Source organism: Euleptes europaea, chromosome 17 (assembly GCF_029931775.1).
Source record: "Euleptes europaea isolate rEulEur1 chromosome 17, rEulEur1.hap1, whole genome shotgun sequence".
Taxonomy (NCBI): Eukaryota; Metazoa; Chordata; class Lepidosauria; order Squamata; family Sphaerodactylidae; genus Euleptes; species Euleptes europaea.
Window position 1 is genome coordinate 40,087,577 of NC_079328.1, and position 23,574 is coordinate 40,111,150.

The following is a 23,574-nucleotide window of genomic DNA, read 5'->3' on the forward strand; positions in this document are numbered from 1 at the left end:
GGCTTAGTAGGTAGAGGCACACTTGGTGTATAGCCTTCCAAGAATCTCTTCCTAAGAAGGATGCGGTGATGGTTGCCAACTTGGAAGGCTTTAAAAGGGGAGTGGACATGTTCATGGAGGAGAGGGCTATCCATGGCTACTAGTCAAAATGAATACTGGTCATGATGCATACCTATTCTCTGCAGGATCAGAAGAGCATGCTGTAAAGGAAAAGCGCTCTGCGTTTCCTTTTGCTGCAATACTACACAACATTGGCTCTCAAAAACATTGGCTCAGACTTCGGCCTAGCTAGCAGAATTTAATATCAATCTTTTGAGGGCTAGGGACAAAGACCAGCCCCTAGCAAATGCATTTCAAAGCGAAGTTGGTTTCTGTTTGAAGACTGTGAGAGCGGGGGAAAGAGCTCATTCACAGCTACCTTTCCTCTGAAGCTTCCTCACTGATTGTAGACCATAACCGCCCATTTGTTTCCAAGGGGACACATCTGTCACACCTTAGTTGTCTCTGAGAAACTCCTGGTGATTTGCATTCACTGCAGGGATGCAGATTACCTCATGTCTTCAAAGAGCTAGCAGCGACATGGCCAATATTAATGTGGTTTATTGTTTTCCTGACGACTACATTGGCTGACTGATCACCAGCTGATGAATTCGGAAGGTATAAGAATGAACCTCTTCTGATATAGAACTATGGCGTTCTGGGGACGCGCTGGCGTGTCCTCATTCTGCATCACTTTGCGATCTCTTTTGCCCCAGGGGGACTCCCTGTGGGACTGACACTCTGCAAGATGGAAACAAGCCTTGCGTTTGGAAATCTGATAATAACTTTGAAGCAAATCCTTTTGTCATTGTAACCTCTTGCAAGCCTCGCCTATTGCTTAAGAATTAATGTGTAGTTAGCAATTGTTAGACTTTCTTGTGTTCATGCTGTTTTGCTTCCGCGAATATTTTACTTTCTGTAATGAGCACATTTCTTTAGAATAAATCTTTGACTTTAATTTGGAGTCTGTGAAACCTTTTTGGGCCTCAGGGCTAAATCTAAGTGCCTAAGTGTGTGTGTGTGTGGAAACCACCTACCTTTTGTAACGTTTGCTGACAGCTACCCTCCCCTGACAGAATCTCTACTCTGCAGGGCTGGCGCGGTCTTTTGGTCTTTTGGGAACTAGCTGGGGAAGAGTTGCTCTCAGCTCCTCCCTGTTAAGGCTAAACCTTTTGGAACTGAGAGCTGGTGGCAGAACTACCTACATTGCGTGGGTGATTTGGGTTTTCTTAAGGAAAACATTTGGCAACTTTTGACCCAAAGAGGAACCAGTTTGCTGGTGAGTAGGCCGGACCTCCTCTTATTATATTAGGTGTTGTGGAACACAGGCAGGATAATGCAGCTGCAGTCATCTTGTTTATCTTCCTAGAGGCACCTGGTTGGGCACTGTGTGATCAGGCTGCTGGACTTGATGGGCCTGGGTCTCATCCAGCATGGCCTTTCTTATGATCTTATATTCACGAATTTCCAAGCTTTTGCATATTTCAGAAGGCCTTCTAAGGCCTTCTAGCTTAAGATGATTCAAGGTAGTCAGACAATAAAGAGTGGGGTTGATTAATATGAATAGCAGCAGCGTGTAACAAAAGTTAATAAGGAATGAGAGGATTGTCCTAGTTCAATAAGGGCAGCCAAAGCTGTGGAGCAGGGAAAGGAAATGTACATCATACGGACATCAGGATGAACTAGAATGTATTAAGTAGGGGAGACTCGAACTGGGGTCACCCTCTATGAATGAAAATGTTCTTGCCCTGATATATCCTTGCTAGTGTGGTGTAGCAATTAGAGTGTCAGATTAGTAGGGTTGCCAACCTCCAAGTACTAGCTGGAGATCTCCTGCTATTACAACTGATCTCCAGCCGATAGAGATCAATTCACCTGGAGGAGGACAGGGTTGGGGAGGAGAGGGACTTCAATGCCATAGAGTCTAATTGCCAAAGCATCCATTTTCTCCAGGTGAACTGATGTCTATTGGCTGGAGATCAGTTGTAATAGCAAGAGATCTCCAGCTGGGCAACCATTCCAGACCTGAGTCAGCTCAGCCTCTTTCTACATTGATCTAAGCTTCAACGTGGATATAGTATCTTTCTTTGCGAGAAAGCTAGAAAAGGAACATCTTCAATGAAATTTTGAGGTCCCTAAGCATTTTAGCTAACAAAGGTATCTGGATAAAGATATTTTTTATTGGAGATAATCATCTGTAAAGCAAATGCCACCTCACATCTTTCAAAGACAATAATGCTAGGAAAAGTTTAAGACAGCAGGAAAAGAGGAAGACCCAACATGAGATGGATTGATACAATCAAGAAACCAACGGCCCTCAGTTTGCCAGACATGAGCAAAGCTGTTAATAGGGTTGCCAGGTCCCTCTTCGCCACTGGTGGGAGGTTTTTGGGGTGGAGCCTGAGGAGGGCAGGGTTTGGGGAGGGGCTTCAATGCCATAGAGTCCGATTGCCCAAGCGGCCATTTTCTCCAGGTGGGCTGAAGGTCAGTTGTAATAGCAGGAGATCTCCAGCTAGTACCTGGAGGTTGGTAACCCTGGCTGTTAACAATAGGCTGTTTTGAAGGACATTAATTCTTAGAGTCACCATAAATCGGAAGCAATTTGGCAGCACTTAACACGCATATATCTCTCAATATCTGTTGCATTCAACTTTGGTAAACTTCAATGTATACTGTCTCGTTAATAACCGTGATGAGATTGGGGAATAATTGGGAGCAGGATAATTAAACAAATCAAAAAAGATTTCATGCCACCAGCTCCTTTTGATCTCAATTTTCAAGGAAAGATCAATACCATTAATGTTACTGCGATTCAGTCTCAAACTCAATATTATTTTGATCTCAAGTGAGTCTCTGTTCTAGCCGACCTGCACATGGTGGAAACAGAATACGTTTTATCAAGTGAGTATAAACTTGATAAAAGGGCTGAAATCAAGGAAATGGAGCTGCTATCAAAACCCTGCATTAACAACATGGGAAGCTGCTTTATACAGAGTCAGCACATTGGTCTATCTAGCTTAATTGATCGAACTCGCAGGGTAGAATCTGTTAGGCCTTTACTCGCTGCAAAAAGCAGTCTGTCAAAACCCAAACGCTTCCAAGTACACAGGGGAAAGCTTACTTTGGTTATGACGTCAATTTATTAAGGAAATCCATATTACTAATATAATGAAAAACCATCTAGGCTTCCCAGATTGTCTGCCATGGTGAGCAATTTCCCAGCCCCTGCTGCCCAGCGTGGTGTAGTGGTTAAAAGTGGTGATTTGGAGCGGTGGAGTCTGATCTGGAGAACTGGGTTCGATTCCCCACTCCTCCACATGAGCGACGGACACTAATCTGGTGAACTGGGTTGGTTTCTCCACTCCTCCACATGAAGCCAGCTGGGTGACCCTGGCTAGTCACGGCTCCCTTAGAGCTCTCTCAGCCCCACCTCCCTCACAGGGTGTCTGTTGTGGGGAGGAGAAGGGAAGGTGATTGTAAGCCGGTTTGAGTCTTCCTTTAGTGGTAAAGAAAGTCAGCATATATAAACCAATTCTTCTCCTCCTCCTCCTCCTCTCCTGTGGAAGATTGAGAGGTGAGAAGCAATGTCACACAATGTTACAATGTCACTTCTGGTTGTACCTGGAAGAGTTGTCATGACTCTCTAGACATCCCCCAAATCTCTGTTTTTTACCATAGAGATCGTGGAATTTGTGATGTGACATGATTCCCCCTCCCCATTTTTGCTGCTGCTGGAGTGAAGAGGCTGGCTGGTAACCCTAAAACCATTGTCCTGAAATGCTCTAATGGATAGGGGTGCCAACCTCCAGGTGATTAGCAAAGCCAAAACAAAAGCACCTCCGTGCCTATACCTAACCGGTTTGGAAATTAGCACGGGTAAAAGGTATACAAATACTCAGAGCCAGTTAACAAAATACAAAAATTATTATTAAGTGCTAGACAAAAGAGACAATATGAAGTGAATATTCTTAACAACTGTGACTAAGCAAAATACAATATGTACAAGGAATAAGTTATTTTCTGGGCAATAAAGTCCTCTTCTTAAAGATGATCCGTTTCAATGGTATGATTAATTTTTAGATATTAATCCAACAGGTATGGATCCACAGTATTTTAAATCAAGACATAGGGGGACGGCCGTTTCACCTTGGTTTCTTCAGCCCCATATTATTTCCTATATATAAATGTTAACATTAAAATAGTTTCATATCCATATAGCCATTGGTACTTATAATGTAAAAAATATATACTTACATCCATACAAAGGTAATTTCACAGCCTAATCAAGTCCATAAAGGTTCAATCTTAAGCCACAGCAATGTCCACAAGTTCCCCTAAGGGATACTAACATGGTAAAATACTTCACTCTTTGCTCATAGTTAAATACAAAACAGGTGTTATTCTGCGGCTCCTGCATGCATCTTCCCCTGAGTTACCGTATATACTCTATTACAGGCATCCTCACTGTTTAGTGGCTACCGTATAACATATAAATTATATAAAACACGAAAAATCATTTTCCAGGTTCAAGCCTCTAGGTTTGACAGAATCAAAAAGGTGGATAAAAAAAGCCTCTTTCTGCCTCAAAATTCTTTCTGTGTTTCTTCTATCATGATGTTTTCCCTTGAGATGCCAGATAATAAAAAAAAAAAAAATTGGAGATCATTTTCAGAATGGCGGGCGGAAACAAAATGGTCTACAACCGGGGCTGTGAGGACCTTCGTGCGTATGCGCGCACGGTGCTCTAATATTCTATTTTTAATGGGTCTAATACTTGAGCCAATGTATAAAAATCCACACGGACAGATGAGGCAATAAACAGAGTTTTTGGTGTTACAGTTGGTAAAATTAAGCAACTTGAAGGTAAATTGTTTATCAGTGTGCTGAAATTCCTTCACTTCCAAGCATAGACTGCATGCCAAACAATTATGGCATTTAAAATGACCTCTACTAATGTTTCTGGATTCAGTTGTTCGTGTCATGTCAGTGTGTACTAACCTATCTTTTATAGAGGTGGTCTTTCTATATCCAAATCTGGGCATATTTTCACAACCTGGAATACCCGAAAGCATATGCCAATGTCTTTTTATGATGTTACTAATTCGTCCCGATAGATGTGTGTGTTGGAGTGCGAAAGTGAGCCTGTGGTCACCATCATTAGCAGATTTTTGGTCCTGATACAGTAGAGTCTGGCGATTCAGTTTTTGGGCGCGATTACGTGCCCTTCTAATTGTATATTCTGGATAGCCTCTTGTGATAAGTGCATCAGATAGTCTGTTTGCTGCCTGTTGATAATCTTGATCATTAGTACAGTTTCTTTTGAGTCTTATATATTGTCCATAGGGAAGATTTTCCCGTAGATGTCTGGGGTGATGTGATTCAAAATGCAATAATGCATTTCGATCAGTTGGCTTGGTATAAATGCGAACTGCTAGTTGATTCTGTGAATTCCGATACACTAAGGTATCTAAAAAAGGTATGGAATTGCTGTCGCATTTACCTGTAAATTTTAAAGTGGAACATGAATTCAGCCACTGCATAAATGCTTCAAAATCTATGTCAGCTGCTAATACAAAAATCAAATCATCTATAAAACGTCGAAAACCAATAATGTAATCAGAAAATGGATTATTATTATAAATGTAATGTTGCTCGAAATGTACCATAAAAATATTAGCTATGGTCGGGGCGCTGGCTGCGCCCATAGCAATGCCATATGTCTGTAAGTATAATTGATTGTCAAATCTGAAATAATTATATTTTAATACTATCTCCAAAAGTTTTGTCAGAAACCCACTATCTGGGTTGTTGTCTATACGGGATTCCAATAGAGACTGTATAATCCTAATTGTATTGTCTATGGGAACATTTGTATACAATGCTGTTACATCTACTGTTGCTAATTTAAAGTCACATGGAATATTTAAATTTTCAATATATCTTATAAAGTCACTAGTATCCTTGATGTATGATTCTGTATTTACCGCAAATTGTCTCAGATGGTAATCAAGATATTTAGCAAGAGGTTCAGTGACTGATTGTGATGCTGACACTATAGGTCTGCCCGGGGGAATTTTGCCCGGCTTGTGGATTTTGGGTAGTATATAAAATATAGGAGTACGGGGATATTTGTTAATCAAAAAAGCTGCAGTGGATTGGTCAATATGCGCTGCATCTAGAGCATTAGTTACGGTAGTTGAAACTAATGACATGACAGTTTCAGTAGGGTCTCTATTAAGCTTGGTATAATATGTGGTTTGACTTAATTGGTTATTCACCTCCTCTAAATAGTGTTCTTTGTCCTGCAGGACAATGGCCCCGCCCTTGTCCGCGGGTTTGATAACGAGATTAGAATCCGCAGCTAATCCATCAAGAGCTGCTCTTTCAACACGGGTTAAATTATGGTGTCTAGGTATATTGTCTTGTTCCAATTTGGCAATGTCTCTCATGACTACTGTTTGAAAGGCACTAATCAATGGATTCACATTGGCGGGATTGAATTTGGACCTGGGTCGAAAAGGAATACTGGACAAGGAAGGTGAAGTTTTAAAGTGGTCCTTTAATTTTACAATGCGAATCAACTTGAATAAATCTACTTGTGTTTGGAATGAAGAATACGAAGGTGTGGGTACATACCCCAAGCCTAAGTTCAATACCTTTTTCTCTATGGGAGTTAATACCTTAGAAGATAAATTAACAATCAGGTGTTCTTCCTGCGGTATGGGCGTGTTTCGAAAAAACGCTTGTTGGTGTCTCTCGGGCGTAGCCCATACCCCCGGCTGGAGTTAGAGCTCGCCATGGAGTCGCTGTTAGACTCTCCTTCAGTAGAGTATTCTTCATACCATCTTTCCCTATTTCTATTATTGAACCGTCTAGGTTTAAATTTAGGTCTCTCTTCTCTATCACGAGAGTAGTACCATGTGTACACCTTTTTATTAGCGTAGTCTTCTCTGTCCCGTTTGAACTTTTTAGCTTTAAAGTCTTTAAGTTCATCAGTATATAATTTCAAATCTTTTTCCAATTTTTCTATTTGTGACTTGAATGAATCCACCGATAATTGTCCCTCAAGGTTGGTTCTGACACTCTCAGTCTCATGTCTAACCTTCACCACTTCCTTTTTAGCCTGATCGATAATTAACAGCATGAGATCAATGGAACATCTGTTTAAGATAGCTACCCAACGTTCTTTGAATTCAACATTCTCTCTAAATAAAGTTGGTATCTTATTCATTCTCAATCCCCTCGGTATGATGTTTGCCCGAACATAATCCGATAGAACAGCAGCATGTAATTCATATCTGGTAGATTTTTTACATAAGTTATATAAAGCTGACACATCAATCTCATCAACGGTAGCGTCGCATACAGTAGGTAAATTTTGTAATATTCTGTCTCGTTCAGCCACACTAAAGGCAAAGATATCAGTTAATTTATCCATAGTGCCAAAATAACAATTAGCAAAGCCAAAACAAAAGCACCTCCGTGCCTATACCTAACCGGTTTGGAAATTAGCACGGGTAAAAGGTATACAAATACTCAGAGCCAGTTAACAAAATACAAAAATTATTATTAAGTGCTAGACAAAAGAGACAATATGAAGTGAATATTCTTAACAACTGTGACTAAGCAAAATACAATATGTACAAGGAATAAGTTATTTTCTGGGCAATAAAGTCCTCTTCTTAAAGATGATCCGTTTCAATGGTATGATTAATTTTCAGATATTAATCCAACAGGTATGGATCCACAGTATTTTAAATCAAGACATAGGGGGACGGCCGTTTCACCTTGGTTTCTTCAGCCCCATATTATTTCCTATATATAAATGTTAACATTAAAATAGTTTCATATCCATATAGCCATTGGTACTTATAATGTAAAAAATATATACTTACATCCATACAAAGGTAATTTCACAGCCTAATCAAGTCCATAAAGGTTCAATCTTAAGCCACAGCAATGTCCACAAGTTCCCCTAAGGGATACTAACATGGTAAAATACTTCACTCTTTGCTCATAGTTAAATACAAAACAGGTGTTATTCTGCGGCTCCTGCATGCATCTTCCCCTGAGTTACCGTATATACTCTATTACAGGCATCCTCACTGTTTAGTGGCTACCGTATAACATATAAATTATATAAAACACGAAAAATCATTTTCCAGGTTCAAGCCTCTAGGTTTGACAGAATCAAAAAGGTGGATAAAAAAAGCCTCTTTCTGCCTCAAAATTCTTTCTGTGTTTCTTCTATCATGATGTTTTCCCTTGAGATGAGCCGCAGAATAACACCTGTTTTGTATTTAACTATGAGCAAAGAGTGAAGTATTTTACCATGTTAGTATCCCTTAGGGGAACTTGTGGACATTGCTGTGGCTTAAGATTGAACCTTTATGGACTTGATTAGGCTGTGAAATTACCTTTGTATGGATGTAAGTATATATTTTTTACATTATAAGTACCAATGGCTATATGGATATGAAACTATTTTAATGTTAACATTTATATATAGGAAATAATATGGGGCTGAAGAAACCAAGGTGAAACGGCCGTCCCCCTATGTCTTGATTTAAAATACTGTGGATCCATACCTGTTGGATTAATATCTGAAAATTAATCATACCATTGAAACGGATCATCTTTAAGAAGAGGACTTTATTGCCCAGAAAATAACTTATTCCTTGTACATATTGTATTTTGCTTAGTCACAGTTGTTAAGAATATTCACTTCATATTGTCTCTTTTGTCTAGCACTTAATAATAATTTTTGTATTTTGTTAACTGGCTCTGAGTATTTGTATACCTTTTACCCGTGCTAATTTCCAAACCGGTTAGGTATAGGCACGGAGGTGCTTTTGTTTTGGCTTTGCTAATTGTTATTTTGGCACTATGGATAAATTAACTGATATCTTTGCCTTTAGTGTGGCTGAACGAGACAGAATATTACAAAATTTACCTACTGTATGCGACGCTACCGTTGATGAGATTGATGTGTCAGCTTTATATAACTTATGTAAAAAATCTACCAGATATGAATTACATGCTGCTGTTCTATCGGATTATGTTCGGGCAAACATCATACCGAGGGGATTGAGAATGAATAAGATACCAACTTTATTTAGAGAGAATGTTGAATTCAAAGAACGTTGGGTAGCTATCTTAAACAGATGTTCCATTGATCTCATGCTGTTAATTATCGATCAGGCTAAAAAGGAAGTGGTGAAGGTTAGACATGAGACTGAGAGTGTCAGAACCAACCTTGAGGGACAATTATCGGTGGATTCATTCAAGTCACAAATAGAAAAATTGGAAAAAGATTTGAAATTATATACTGATGAACTTAAAGACTTTAAAGCTAAAAAGTTCAAACGGGACAGAGAAGACTACGCTAATAAAAAGGTGTACACATGGTACTACTCTCGTGATAGAGAAGAGAGACCTAAATTTAAACCTAGACGGTTCAATAATAGAAATAGGGAAAGATGGTATGAAGAATACTCTACTGAAGGAGAGTCTAACAGCGACTCCATGGCGAGCTCTAACTCCAGCCGGGGGTATGGGCTACGCCCGAGAGACACCAACAAGCGTTTTTTCGAAACACGCCCATACCGCAGGAAGAACACCTGATTGTTAATTTATCTTCTAAGGTATTAACTCCCATAGAGAAAAAGGTATTGAACTTAGGCTTGGGGTATGTACCCACACCTTCGTATTCTTCATTCCAAACACAAGTAGATTTATTCAAGTTGATTCGCATTGTAAAATTAAAGGACCACTTTAAAACTTCACCTTCCTTGTCCAGTATTCCTTTTCGACCCAGGTCCAAATTCAATCCCGCCAATGTGAATCCATTGATTAGTGCCTTTCAAACAGTAGTCATGAGAGACATTGCCAAATTGGAACAAGACAATATACCTAGACACCATAATTTAACCCGTGTTGAAAGAGCAGCTCTTGATGGATTAGCTGCGGATTCTAATCTCGTTATCAAACCCGCGGACAAGGGCGGGGCCATTGTCCTGCAGGACAAAGAACACTATTTAGAGGAGGTGAATAACCAATTAAGTCAAACCACATATTATACCAAGCTTAATAGAGACCCTACTGAAACTGTCATGTCATTAGTTTCAACTACCGTAACTAATGCTCTAGATGCAGCGCATATTGACCAATCCACTGCAGCTTTTTTGATTAACAAATATCCCCGTACTCCTATATTTTATATACTACCCAAAATCCACAAGCCGGGCAAAATTCCCCCGGGCAGACCTATAGTGTCAGCATCACAATCAGTCACTGAACCTCTTGCTAAATATCTTGATTACCATCTGAGACAATTTGCGGTAAATACAGAATCATACATCAAGGATACTAGTGACTTTATAAGATATATTGAAAATTTAAATATTCCATGTGACTTTAAATTAGCAACAGTAGATGTAACAGCATTGTATACAAATGTTCCCATAGACAATACAATTAGGATTATACAGTCTCTATTGGAATCCCGTATAGACAACAACCCAGATAGTGGGTTTCTGACAAAACTTTTGGAGATAGTATTAAAATATAATTATTTCAGATTTGACAATCAATTATACTTACAGACATATGGCATTGCTATGGGCGCAGCCAGCGCCCCGACCATAGCTAATATTTTTATGGTACATTTCGAGCAACATTACATTTATAATAATAATCCATTTTCTGATTACATTATTGGTTTTCGACGTTTTATAGATGATTTGATTTTTGTATTAGCAGCTGACATAGATTTTGAAGCATTTATGCAGTGGCTGAATTCATGTTCCACTTTAAAATTTACAGGTAAATGCGACAGCAATTCCATACCTTTTTTAGATACCTTAGTGTATCGGAATTCACAGAATCAACTAGCAGTTCGCATTTATACCAAGCCAACTGATCGAAATGCATTATTGCATTTTGAATCACATCACCCCAGACATCTACGGGAAAATCTTCCCTATGGACAATATATAAGACTCAAAAGAAACTGTACTAATGATCAAGATTATCAACAGGCAGCAAACAGACTATCTGATGCACTTATCACAAGAGGCTATCCAGAATATACAATTAGAAGGGCACGTAATCGCGCCCAAAAACTGAATCGCCAGACTCTACTGTATCAGGACCAAAAATCTGCTAATGATGGTGACCACAGGCTCACTTTCGCACTCCAACACACACATCTATCGGGACGAATTAGTAACATCATAAAAAGACATTGGCATATGCTTTCGGGTATTCCAGGTTGTGAAAATATGCCCAGATTTGGATATAGAAAGACCACCTCTATAAAAGATAGGTTAGTACACACTGACATGACACGAACAACTGAATCCAGAAACATTAGTAGAGGTCATTTTAAATGCCATAATTGTTTGGCATGCAGTCTATGCTTGGAAGTGAAGGAATTTCAGCGCACTGATAAACAATTTACCTTCAAGTTGCTTAATTTTACCAACTGTAACACCAAAAACTCTGTTTATTGCCTCATCTGTCCGTGTGGATTTTTATACATTGGCTCAAGTATTAGACCCATTAAAAATAGAATATTAGAGCACCGTGCGCGCATACGCACGAAGGTCCTCACAGCCCCGGTTGTAGACCATTTTGTTTCCGCCCGCCATTCTGAAAATGATCTCCAATTTTTTTTTTTTTTTATTATCTGGCATCTCAAGGGAAAACATCATGATAGAAGAAACACAGAAAGAATTTTGAGGCAGAAAGAGGCTTTTTTTATCCACCTTTTTGATTCTGTCAAACCTAGAGGCTTGAACCTGGAAAATGATTTTTCGTGTTTTATATAATTTATATGTTATACGGTAGCCACTAAACAGTGAGGATGCCTGTAATAGAGTATATACGGTAACTCAGGGGAAGATGCATGCAGGAGCCGCAGAATAACACCTGTTTTGTATTTAACTATGAGCAAAGAGTGAAGTATTTTACCATGTTAGTATCCCTTAGGGGAACTTGTGGACATTGCTGTGGCTTAAGATTGAACCTTTATGGACTTGATTAGGCTGTGAAATTACCTTTGTATGGATGTAAGTATATATTTTTTACATTATAAGTACCAATGGCTATATGGATATGAAACTATTTTAATGTTAACATTTATATATAGGAAATAATATGGGGCTGAAGAAACCAAGGTGAAACGGCCGTCCCCCTATGTCTTGATTTAAAATACTGTGGATCCATACCTGTTGGATTAATATCTAAAAATTAATCATACCATTGAAACGGATCATCTTTAAGAAGAGGACTTTATTGCCCAGAAAATAACTTATTCCTTGTACATATTGTATTTTGCTTAGTCACAGTTGTTAAGAATATTCACTTCATATTGTCTCTTTTGTCTAGCACTTAATAATAATTTTTGTATTTTGTTAACTGGCTCTGAGTATTTGTATACCTTTTACCCGTGCTAACCTCCAGGTGATGGCTGGCGATCTCCCATCATTACAACTGATCTCCAAGCGACAGAGATCAGTTCCCCTGGAGAAAATGGCTGCTTTGGCAATTAGACTCTAAGACATTGAAGTTCCCCCCCTCTCCAAACCCCACCTTCCTCTGGCTCCACCCCCAAAATATCCATTATTTCCCAACCTAGATCTGGCAATCGTACTAACGGAACAACCTCTGAAGCAGTCAAAGCGGTTTGCACCGGTTTGCACCAGGCTCCGAAAGTCGAAAAACTCATCCTTAGAGTTGCCAATTTCCAGGTGGTAGCTGGAGAACTCCCACCATTTCAACTGATCTCCAGACAATCAAAATCAGTTCCCCTGGAGAAAATGGCCACTGTGGTAATTGGAGTCTATGGCCCTGAAGTCCCTCCCCTCTCCAAACCCCGCCCTCCTCAGACTCCACCCCTAAAATCTCCATGTATTTCCAACCAGGAGCTGGCAACCCTAATCATCCAGCTATTGTCTAAGGAATCAGTCTGCTGAAAAGCCCACCAGACGTTTGTTGCTGTACTGTAATAGCTCAAGACGCATGGCTAGGCTTACCAGGTCCCCCTCGCCTCCAGTGGGAGGTTTTTGGGGTGAAGGGGAGCTGAGATCGTGCACACGGTGGCATCAACGTGATTGCGTCACTTCCGGTTTACACCCGGAAGTGCCGCATCGCAAGGGACCTTTACTGGGAGTTTGAGTGGTAAAAGGCCCATTGCAATGCGCCACTTCCGGGTGTAAAACGCATCACAAGGGGCCATTTACCACTGGTAAAAGACCCCTTGCGAGGCATTTACACCCGGAAGCGCCGCATCGCAAGGGGCCGTTTACCACTCAAACTCCCAGTTTGAGTGGTAAACGGCCCCTCGCGATGCGGCGCTTCCGGGTGTAAACCAGAAGTGATGTGGTGCAGCGGGCAGGCACACGTGCACACGTTGCCCACTGACCCTCAGCTGGTCGGCGGGCAGCCAGGTGGATTGAAAACGATTTGATTTCGGAAAGCTGAGATAAATGCCACTGATGGGACGCAGCATGCTCTGCACTACGGCCTTGCTCTCCTGAGGTTTTAATATATTGCAAATCAGTTCATAAATAGTCGTCACCGCCTAGATGACAACAGCCTGAAGCGTGGGCTTGCAGAGCCGAATGAAGGAAACCCACCACAGACACCGGGTCAATAACATATAGGCAATTAGCAAACCATAGATTCATATTGCCAGAATGACTTATAAGTATCCGGGGACACGCTGTGTCTTTTGCCAGTAGCAATTAATTTTTTCCCCTTCTATCTCATTTGTAAGGGCACACAAAGAGCAACTGCGACTTTGCAATTCAAAGGATTCTCACTGGATATTTGAAAAACACAATAATCCTTCTTTGGCCTGTGTCTGTGGTGGACCAGAGATAAACACCAGACCCATCTCCTCGATTGTACATTTTTAAAAGGGAAATCATTCTTTCACTGATATAGAACCAGGTACACAATCCTGGACGATTCTCTGAAAGAATAGTAGCATTTGCAAAGTTAGAGACACATTCAGAGAAAAGGTGTCCAGAATATAAGGGTAGGGTTGCCAACCTCCAGGAGATCTCCCAGAATTACAAATGGTCTCCAGGTGACAGAGATCAGTTCCCCTGAACTGATGGGCTCCATGGCATTATACCCTGCCGTTGTCTCTCCCCTCCCCAAACCCCTCCCTCTCCAGGCTCTACCCCCAAAATCTCCAGATATTTCCCAACTAGGGTTGCCAACCACAAGGTACTAGCTGGAGATCTCCTGCTATTACAACTGATATCCAGTCGATAGAGATCAGTTCACCTGGAGAAAGTGGCCGGTTTGACCATTGGACTCATTGAAGTCCCTCCCTTCCCCAAACCCCTCCCTCCTCAGGCTCTGCCCCCAAAACATCCCAATGGTTGCAAAGAGGGACCTGGCAACCTTATCTCCAATGCAGAACTGAAAACCCAGAACTGAATGATGAGATGATGGGGGTGATACATAGGAACTTAGTAGGCTGAATCAAGAATGCCAGAGTTAGTGTAGTTAGTGTAGTTCAGTCCGAAGGACCCCACCTGGAGGCAGGAGCTTTATACCTCCAGGGTAAATTTTCCTGGAACCATTCAATCAGGTGCTCTCTGTATCTCTCACTGACTCCTCCCAGGCAGGGTATGCTTCCTCCATTAGCCAACTTTAAAAGGGTGCTGTGCTGGAGTTAGGGATGCCAACCTCCAGGTCATGGTTGGAGATCTCCTGCTATTACAACCGATCTCCTGGTGACAGAGATAAGTTTACCTAAAGAAAATGGCCCCTTTGGAAGGTGGACTCTATGGCACTATACTTTGGGTTGCCAGCTCCAGGTTGGGAAATATCTGGAGATTTTCGGGGCAGAGGCTGAGGAGGGCGGAGTTTGGGGATGGGAAGGACTTCAGTGCCATAGAATCCAATTGCCAAAGCAGCCATTTTCTCCATGTGAACTGATCTCTATCGGCTAGAGATCAGTTGTAATAGCAGGAGATCTCCAGCTAGCACCTGGAGGTTGGCAACCGTAATTATACCCCATTGACGTCCCTCCCCTCCCCAAACCCCACCCTCTTCAGGCTCCACCCCCAAAATCTCCAGGTATTTCCCACCCTGGAGATTGCATCCCTAGCTGGAGTATGGGCTGTGGAGGCCCTTTTTTTTGGTAAACAGAGCAAAGCTCTGGTCCCAGGAGCTGGGTATGATCCATCATGGCACCTGAAAGTGGCTTGATTCATGAACATTGCTCCTACCATAACAGGAAGGCCTGTAGGTAGGGTTGCCAACTGCCAGGTAGTAGCAGGAGATCTCCTGCTAATACAACTGATCTCCAGCCGATAGGGATCAGATCACCTGGAGAAAAATGGCCGCTTTGGCAATTGAACGCTATGGCATTGAAGTCCCTTTCCTCCCCAAACCCCGCCCTCCTCAGGCTCCGCCCCAAAAATCTCCCACCGGTGGCGAAGAGGGACCTGGCAACCCTACCTGTAAGAAGTCCACCTCTTTACACCCTTGTTTCTTGGCTCAGTGTATACCCAAACTCCTACTATATCGGAGCGAAAATAAACAAACAAAGGAAGGAGGAGAAAAGTCAGTGCTACATCTATCAAGAAAAATGCAGTTCCGACATCTTATTTCTTGAGGGGCTTGCTTCAGACTGACTTTTTAAGTGATGCCCCTGGAGAGACAGAGCAAAAAATAAATAAATATGACCACTTCCTGCACTCGTAGGTCACCTTTGTCAGACGCGTCTCTTAAGTCGAAAAGGCTGTCAGCAAAGAAGACGGCAGAAGTTTCTCTAAGTTAATCACACTCCAGGGAACATTTGCTGTCTCGGAGAGTCTGAAATAGAGCATTGCTTCTTCGGTACCACTACTGAACAATTTACTGCTGGTCGAAAGAATGAAAACATGGTATTTGTCAGAGAACTGTAAGCTAGCCCAAGGACTGTTGATGGGAGGACACCAAAAAATAAATAAATATCCATTGCGACTGTTGCTCCAGTCTAGCTACCTTTTCCTGTCCCTTTCATAAGTAATAGGTTTATTATTGTATCAATATATCACTGGAGTCCAATGGCACTTTAGAGACTGACAAAATTTATTCTGGCATAAACTTTCAAGAGTCAGAGCTCACTTCATCAAGCGTATGAAGTTTGTATCCATAAGGCTGAGGATTTTCTGTTTAGGGTTGCCAAGACTGGGTTGGGAAATACCTGTAGATTTTGTGGGTGGAGCCTGGGGAGGGCAGGGTTTGGGGAGGGAGAGACCTCAGCAAGGTATAATGCCATACAGTCCACCTCCCAAAGTAGTCATTTTCTCCAGGGGAACTGATCTCGACTGGAGACCAGTAGTAATTCCAGATCTCCAGCCACTACCAGGCGGTTGGCAACCCTATTTTAAATTGAAGGCTTTAAACAACAGAAAGATGGGGAGGCAGAGAGTTACCTTAAAAGAGAGGCCGCTTTAAAACAAGATCCAACCAACAGAGTAACTCTAATCTGGAGAACCGGATTTAATTCCCCACTCCTCCACATGAGTAGTGGACTCCGGATAACCGAGTTGCTTTCCCCACTTCTGCACATGAAGCCAGCTGGGTGACTTTGGGCTAGTTATAGCTGTCTTCAAGCTCTCTCAGCCTCACCTCACAAGGTGTCTGTTGTGGGGAGAGGAAGGGAAGAAGATTGTAAGACGGTTTGATTCTCCTTAAAAGGTAGAGAAAATCGGCATATAAAAACCAAGTCTTCTTCTTCTTCTATGGCTGTCACACACCCAAAACTCTGCTCACACTTTGTTTACATAGTCACTTTAAGTTCTATGCAGCCAAGTTATTCCAATGAGACAGAAATCTATTTGACTGCACTTTTCTTAAAGCAATCAATACAAACAGAGATATTTCCAAACCAAGAGCTTAAATTGTCCAGGCGTTTTAACAGCGTTATGAAATCTGCAAAATAAGTAGATTGATTCAGATTTGGATTTCTATCACCAGTTGTTCAATTCGTTGTACATAGTCCAATTATATTAAGGGGAGGGGGGAATCTAGATTTCATTTTTCTCCCCGATTGGTACAGAATGACACTCTGACTTTTCCATTCTCTGAATTTTCCATTCGCCATTTACATAGAAAACACTCTGTGTTAACAGAGAACAATTACATGCCACAGAATATATTAAGGAAATAGATGGGATGCAACAGTCTAAAACCTGGCCTCAAATCGATCAATCGCAAAGCCTTTTAAGACTTCACCAAAGAATTGCCACTGGTTCATTCGTCAGCCTAATTTCCATCATTTCTGCAGGCCATCAACAGCTCTTACGAATATTTGGCAAGAACCCTACAGTTGGCCAAACAAGTCAGTTTGATTTTGGGAGGAAGGTTAAAAATGGACAATGCTTCCAGAGCCAGCATGGTGTAGTGGTTAAGTGTGGTGGACTCTAATCTGGTGAACCGGGTTTGATTCCCCACTCCTCCACATGAGCGGCGGATTACAATCTGGTGAACTGGCTTGGTTTCCCCACTCCTACACATGAAGGCAGCTGGGTGACCTTGGGCTAGTCACTGCTCTTTCAGAAGTCTCTCAGCCTACTTCACAAGGTGTCTGTTGTGGGGAGAGGAAGGGAAGGCAGTTCTAAGCTGGGACTCCTTGAAGGCAGAGAAAATTGGGGTATAAAAACCAACTCTTATTCTTCTGCTTCCAAATCTGACCCAAGGAGATAGGACACTATGTAATGGCCTACAGTGTGCCCATAACTTCAAGATGAATCCTTCACCACAGATTATAAGTTCAATATAAATCATGGCAATCAGTAGCTGATTTCACAAAAAAGGAGGCATTAGTGTCCGTAAAAGGATTCAGAAGAAGCCCCAAAACCAGATACCTACCTCCTTGGACTATACTGCTTCAGAATGCCAACAGGTGATATTTAACACACACACGCCCCCATCAAAACACTTCCTGTCTTTAGAAAGCTAGAATTTCAGGGAGTCAGAACTAATTTAAAATATTGTCACCTTGAGCAAGATACAATTTTTCTGCCCCTTTTGTATTAATTCCTAAAAGGCATAACATGATTTATATTGTACTTATAAATCTGTGGTAGGTCATTACATAGTGTCTATCTTCATGGAAAACAACCTACTTTCCTGTGATACCATTTTATTTCCAAAAATTTTATGTTAAATACACAATATTAATCCACTGAAATAGAGCTTAGCTCCATGGCAGAATGCATTTTCATGGTTTTATAACCATTCTACTTCCTTAGAAATGAAAAGGAGTTATGCGGCTCCTCAAAATAACTCAGATTATTGCACAGATAACTGCTAAATGAATCATTCCTGAACTGGAATTTTAGCAATATATTTAATTGTATTCACCAGGGCTTAAACATAGAAGCCATTGTGCATGTTAACTGTACTTATTTTGTACTCTTGAGTTTTGCATGCAAATGTCACCAACTGTACCTCTTGCATTTCATTTCCCTTTAACATCGTTGTTCACATTTTTTCCCCCTTCTAGATCTACGTGAATAGCTATATCTGCTGACTGAGGAGTAATTACATGTTTCTGATGAAATATGCTCTAGCCATGAAAACTACAAAAAATCTGCTAGTCTTTAAGGTGGCACAGGATTCCTTTTTGATTTTGTTACAATACACCCATGGAGATTTTGGAGGTGGAACCTGGGGAGGGTGTGGTTTGGAAAGGGAGGGGCCTCAGCAGGGTATACTGCCAGAGTCTATCCTCCAAAGCAGCCATTTTCTCCAGGGGAACGGATCTTGGTTGTCTGGAGATCAACTGTAATAGTGGGAGATCTCCAGGTGCCACCTGGAGGCTGGCAAATCTATTACCGAGGTTTGTGGCTGTGTGGGGATTTGAACCCAGGACTCGTGAACCCTAATCTAGTATTCTAAACACAAATCCATAGTGGCTCTCCTATTTTATACACATTTATGTGCATTGGCTATGAGTTGCAACCCATCGCTCCATGGTACTTCCACAAGAGATCTTTTTCAGACATCACAATCACCCACTAACCATGCATAAAGGGAGTGTGCCTTACCTATGAGCCTCCTGATATGTGCGGCCACAACACACATATTTACATACAGCCCCAGTACATGTGAATGTAAACCCTGAAAAATCCAGTTGTCAAGTTCACGCATATCAAAGCTGTACGCACATTGTAAATATACCCATTGTGCCTGTTCACACAATACGATGACCTCATGTATTGGGAGTAGGGCTACCAACCTCCAGCTGGGGCCTGGAGGTCTCCTGGAATTACAACATCTCCAGACTACAGAGATTGGTGGCATCGCCAATCTCTGGAAGAAATGGCATCGCCAAAAGGCAGAGCACTATATCTTTACTGAGCTCCCTCTCTGCCCCGATCTCTGCTTTCTCCAGGTACATTTCCCCAGACTCCAGTAATTTTCCAAGCACATGTTGGCAACCCTCATTGTGAGAATAGAAGAAGAGGAGGAGGAGGAAGAAGAAGAAGAAGAGTTGGGTTTTATATGCCGACTTCCTCTACCACTTAAGGGTGACTCAAACTGGCTTACAATCCCCTTCCCTTCCCCTTCCCACAACAGACAACCTGTGAGGTAGGTGGGGCTGAGAGAGCTCTAAGAGTTGTGAGTGGCCCAAGGTCACCCAACTAGCTTCATGTGTAGGAGTGGGGAAACAAATCTAGTTCACTAGAGTCTACCGCTCATGTGGAGGAGTGGGGAATCAAACCTGTTTCTCCAGATCAAGAGTCCACTGCTCCAAACTACCGTTCTTAACCACTTCACCACACTGGCTCCTGATAAGTATGGCTGCTGGACTTCCAATACTCAAATGCAATTGTAATACATGAAAAGGGCCTACAATAATATTTATCCAAATGCACATACACACATGCATATCCAGGACATACCAATGGAAAAATTGTGAAAAGAATATCCACACTGTTCTGTGGCATGAAAAGAAGAAGAAGAAGAGGAGGAGGAGGAGGAGGAGGAGGTTTTTATGTCGAATTTCTCTCCCACTTAAGGGAGACTCAAACCGGCTTACAATCACCTTCCCTTCCCCGCCCCACAACAGACACCCTGTGAGGTAGGTGGGGCTGAGAGAGCTCTAAGAGAGCTGTGACTAGCCCAAGGTCACCCAGCTGGCTTCGTGTGTAGGAGTGGGGAAACAAATCCAGTTCGCCAGATTAGCTTCCGCCACTCCAAACCTCCGCTCTTAACCACTACACCACGCTGGTGTGTAGTGGTTAATCAGATTGGGGAAGACATATTCCCAGGAGAAATCCTATCGGGATGGAATTCAGAATGATCCCTAATCAAAATAGGCTACATTTCCAAAACTGAATCTTTCGTTAAAAAACTGAGAGGTTAATATGGAAAATACAAGTCAAAAGGGGAAAAAATCACTTTCTGCTCTCCACCCAGCTGAATACAGAGTACAGGATTTCACTTCCAGCTCTCCGGTTTCCCAGCTGAAAATGAAGATTACACGTTTTTATCTGGCAGGAACTGCAGAGAGAGAATTATACCGTGGCTACAAGGTGCTTTGAAGGGAAAAGAAACGTTGTTATGTGAGCAGCAACAGAGAGACTTAACTTTAGAGCTTATTTTACACATTATTTGCTGTGTTGTCAGGAGATAACACACATGACCCCATGGACCAAGCCGAGGTGCCAATTCCAGGTCTTTGTGTTATTACCCTCGGAAACAGCAGGGCTGGGTAATTGTCAGAAGACCAACAGACCTGGTGGGCTGAAAAGCAGCAGCTGAGAAAAGGTTCTACATTCCACAGCAAATTCTCTGGCTGCCAAAGCCTGTTTGGCCAGACAGCTGGACAGCGACGACCATGCAAAGAGCATGTGGGACCCTTTAGGCGTGCCATTTGCAGGCTTGCAGTGGGTCGACCCACATCCTCCGCCTCATTCTCCCACCCTTGAGAAACTGTGGAGTAAGAGAAAAATGGCCAGAAAATGGCCTCCTTCGGAATGTTCTAGGGATTTCTCCTGTGTCTCTATGGCCTTTACCATAGAGATTAGGAGACATTCCTAGAACCTCACCCAGAAGTGATGTCACATCCTCCACAAACTCCACTCTCACCAGGAATTGCCCTCAAAACCCTCAAAACCTTCCAGGCATTTGCCACGGCAGTGCTTGACACACCTTTCACTGTCTTAAAAGTCTTCCACTCACTCAAGGGCAGTTGTAAATCAGTCAGTTCAGTTCAGTTCAGTTTATTTGCCTAAAACCATCTCATCACAACACCCCCCCCCAAAAAAAAAACCCCATTTAGTTCAAAACCTCTCTGCCGGTAAGCAGACTATTTCACACATGACGCAGAGACACACCCAGGTTTGCCAGCAAACATACACCTGACAAAGCCTGGTTTTTAGGCAAGTATGGGCCACATAGGCAGGCTCATGACTAAGTTATGATTTGCATGAGCCATTCCAGACATAACACATGGATAAAACTGCTGTATCTTCTTGCTCTTCAGTGGTCTCGGTTTAGCTGCCAGAAATCAAGTGGTTGCCAGCATGAGGTTGGGAAATTCCAGGAGATTTGGAGGTAGAGCCTGAGGAGGGAAGAGTTTAAGGAAGAAAACAACATGGAGGAAAGAGTGAAACTGGCAAGGGCCACAGCTCAGTGGCAGAGCATCTGCTTGGCATCCAGAAGGTCCCAGGTTAAATCCCCAGCATCTGCAGCTAAAGGATCTTGCAGTAGGTGATGTGAAAGACCTGAGACTCTGGAGAGGTACTGCCAGGTCTGAACCCTTAAAAATACATTAAAATATGTGCACAGGAGGTCCATGTTTTAGGGTATGAGACCATGTAGGTAATGTGACTCTTCCATAAAGCAGATGACCAGATGTCCCTGGAATAGGGTTGCTAGCTCTGGGCTGAGAAATTCCTGGAGATTTGGGAGTGGAAATAGGAGAAGGTGAAGTTTAGGGAAAGGAGGGAACTCAGCAGGGATTTGATGCAATACATCCCCACCCCCAGCGACTGTTTTCTTCAGGGCCATTGCTCTTTGTGGCCTGGAGATAAGTTGTAGAAAAGGGCAAGAGTCCAGTAGCACCTTAAAGACTAACAAAAATATTTTCTGGTAGGGTATGAGCTTGCGTGAGCCACAGCTCACTTCTTCAGATACCTGAAGCTCATACCCTACCAGAAAATATTTTTGTTAGTCTTTAAGGTGCTACTGGACTCTTGCCCTTTTCTACTACTGCAGACAGACTAACACGGCTACCCACTGTGAATTATCTTCATGGAGATACGTTGTGATTCTGAGAAACCTCTAGGCCCCTCCTGGAGGCTGGCAGCCCTATGGATAGCCCAGGCTAGCCTGATCTTGTCAGATCTCAGACGCTAAGCAGGGTCGACCCTCGCAAGTATTTGGGTGGCAGATCTCCAAGGAATACCAGAGTTGTGACGTGGAGCCGGGCAACGGCGATCCACCTCCAAAGGTCTCTCGCCTTTAAAACTCAACAGGGTTGCCATAAGTCAGATGTGACTTGACAGATTTTTGAAAAATCCTTTAAATGCCTAAAAAACCTAGTGGTCATTCTGACATAGTGTGCTTCCATTTTGGCTTCTTCCCAGAATGCAAAGCTGCTAACTGACACCAGAGCCATTTTCATGTCTGCTCAGCACTTCACAAGGAATGCTGGAAGGAGAAAAATGTCTAAAATGTTTCCTCCACAGATAATTTTTTTTAAATAAAGAATTGTGCAAAACTTGAAAGCTTTCACATTATTTTGTATCATTTTGGCTGGCAGGTATTACACGGAATTTGTTTGTAGATTTTACTTTTTTACAAAACTGTTCTCAAACTCCAGCTACCCCAGATCTTATGACGCCTCACAGAAATACTGGTACTGGTCAGATATGTAAGACATTTGAATAGCTGAGGCAGGCACCCTTCAAACTGTAGTGCCCTGGGAAACTGCTCAGTTTGCCTCAATGGCTAGGTCAATGGGACAATTAGCAACTTGCTTGTATTAAAATGCTTATGTTCGCCATGCGGTGTTCAAAATCCTAAAAAGACCAGGGAATTTCATATAGGCAAAAGCAATGTATAAGCTGTGGGTAAGAAATATAAATGTTTATTATCCTGCATTAATTACAAATCAAGACTATTTGTCCAAGCTACAGTATACATGTGGTTTTAGGAATGCAAGTTTAATCTTAAAATCAATATCCCCCCCAGAGCTTGCACACCGATTTTAAGGAATTTGACTGGAGCATCAACTACATTGGCATTGATTATTGTATTACCTAGTTCTGTAATTTTGGTGCAGATTTTTTTTAGAGCATTTTCCAATTTTGAAATTTAGTTCCTATTATATTTTACATATTTTGCTTATGTCATATATGCATTGTTGTATATTGCTTCTTCTTTTTTGTTTAATAATTTTTTAAAAAACAGCATTCTCAAACTCAACAGCAGTTCTGCCAAGTGACCGTGATTCTGAAGGGCCTCTGCTTATGTCTTACATAGACAATCTTCTCCAAAGCTTTTCCT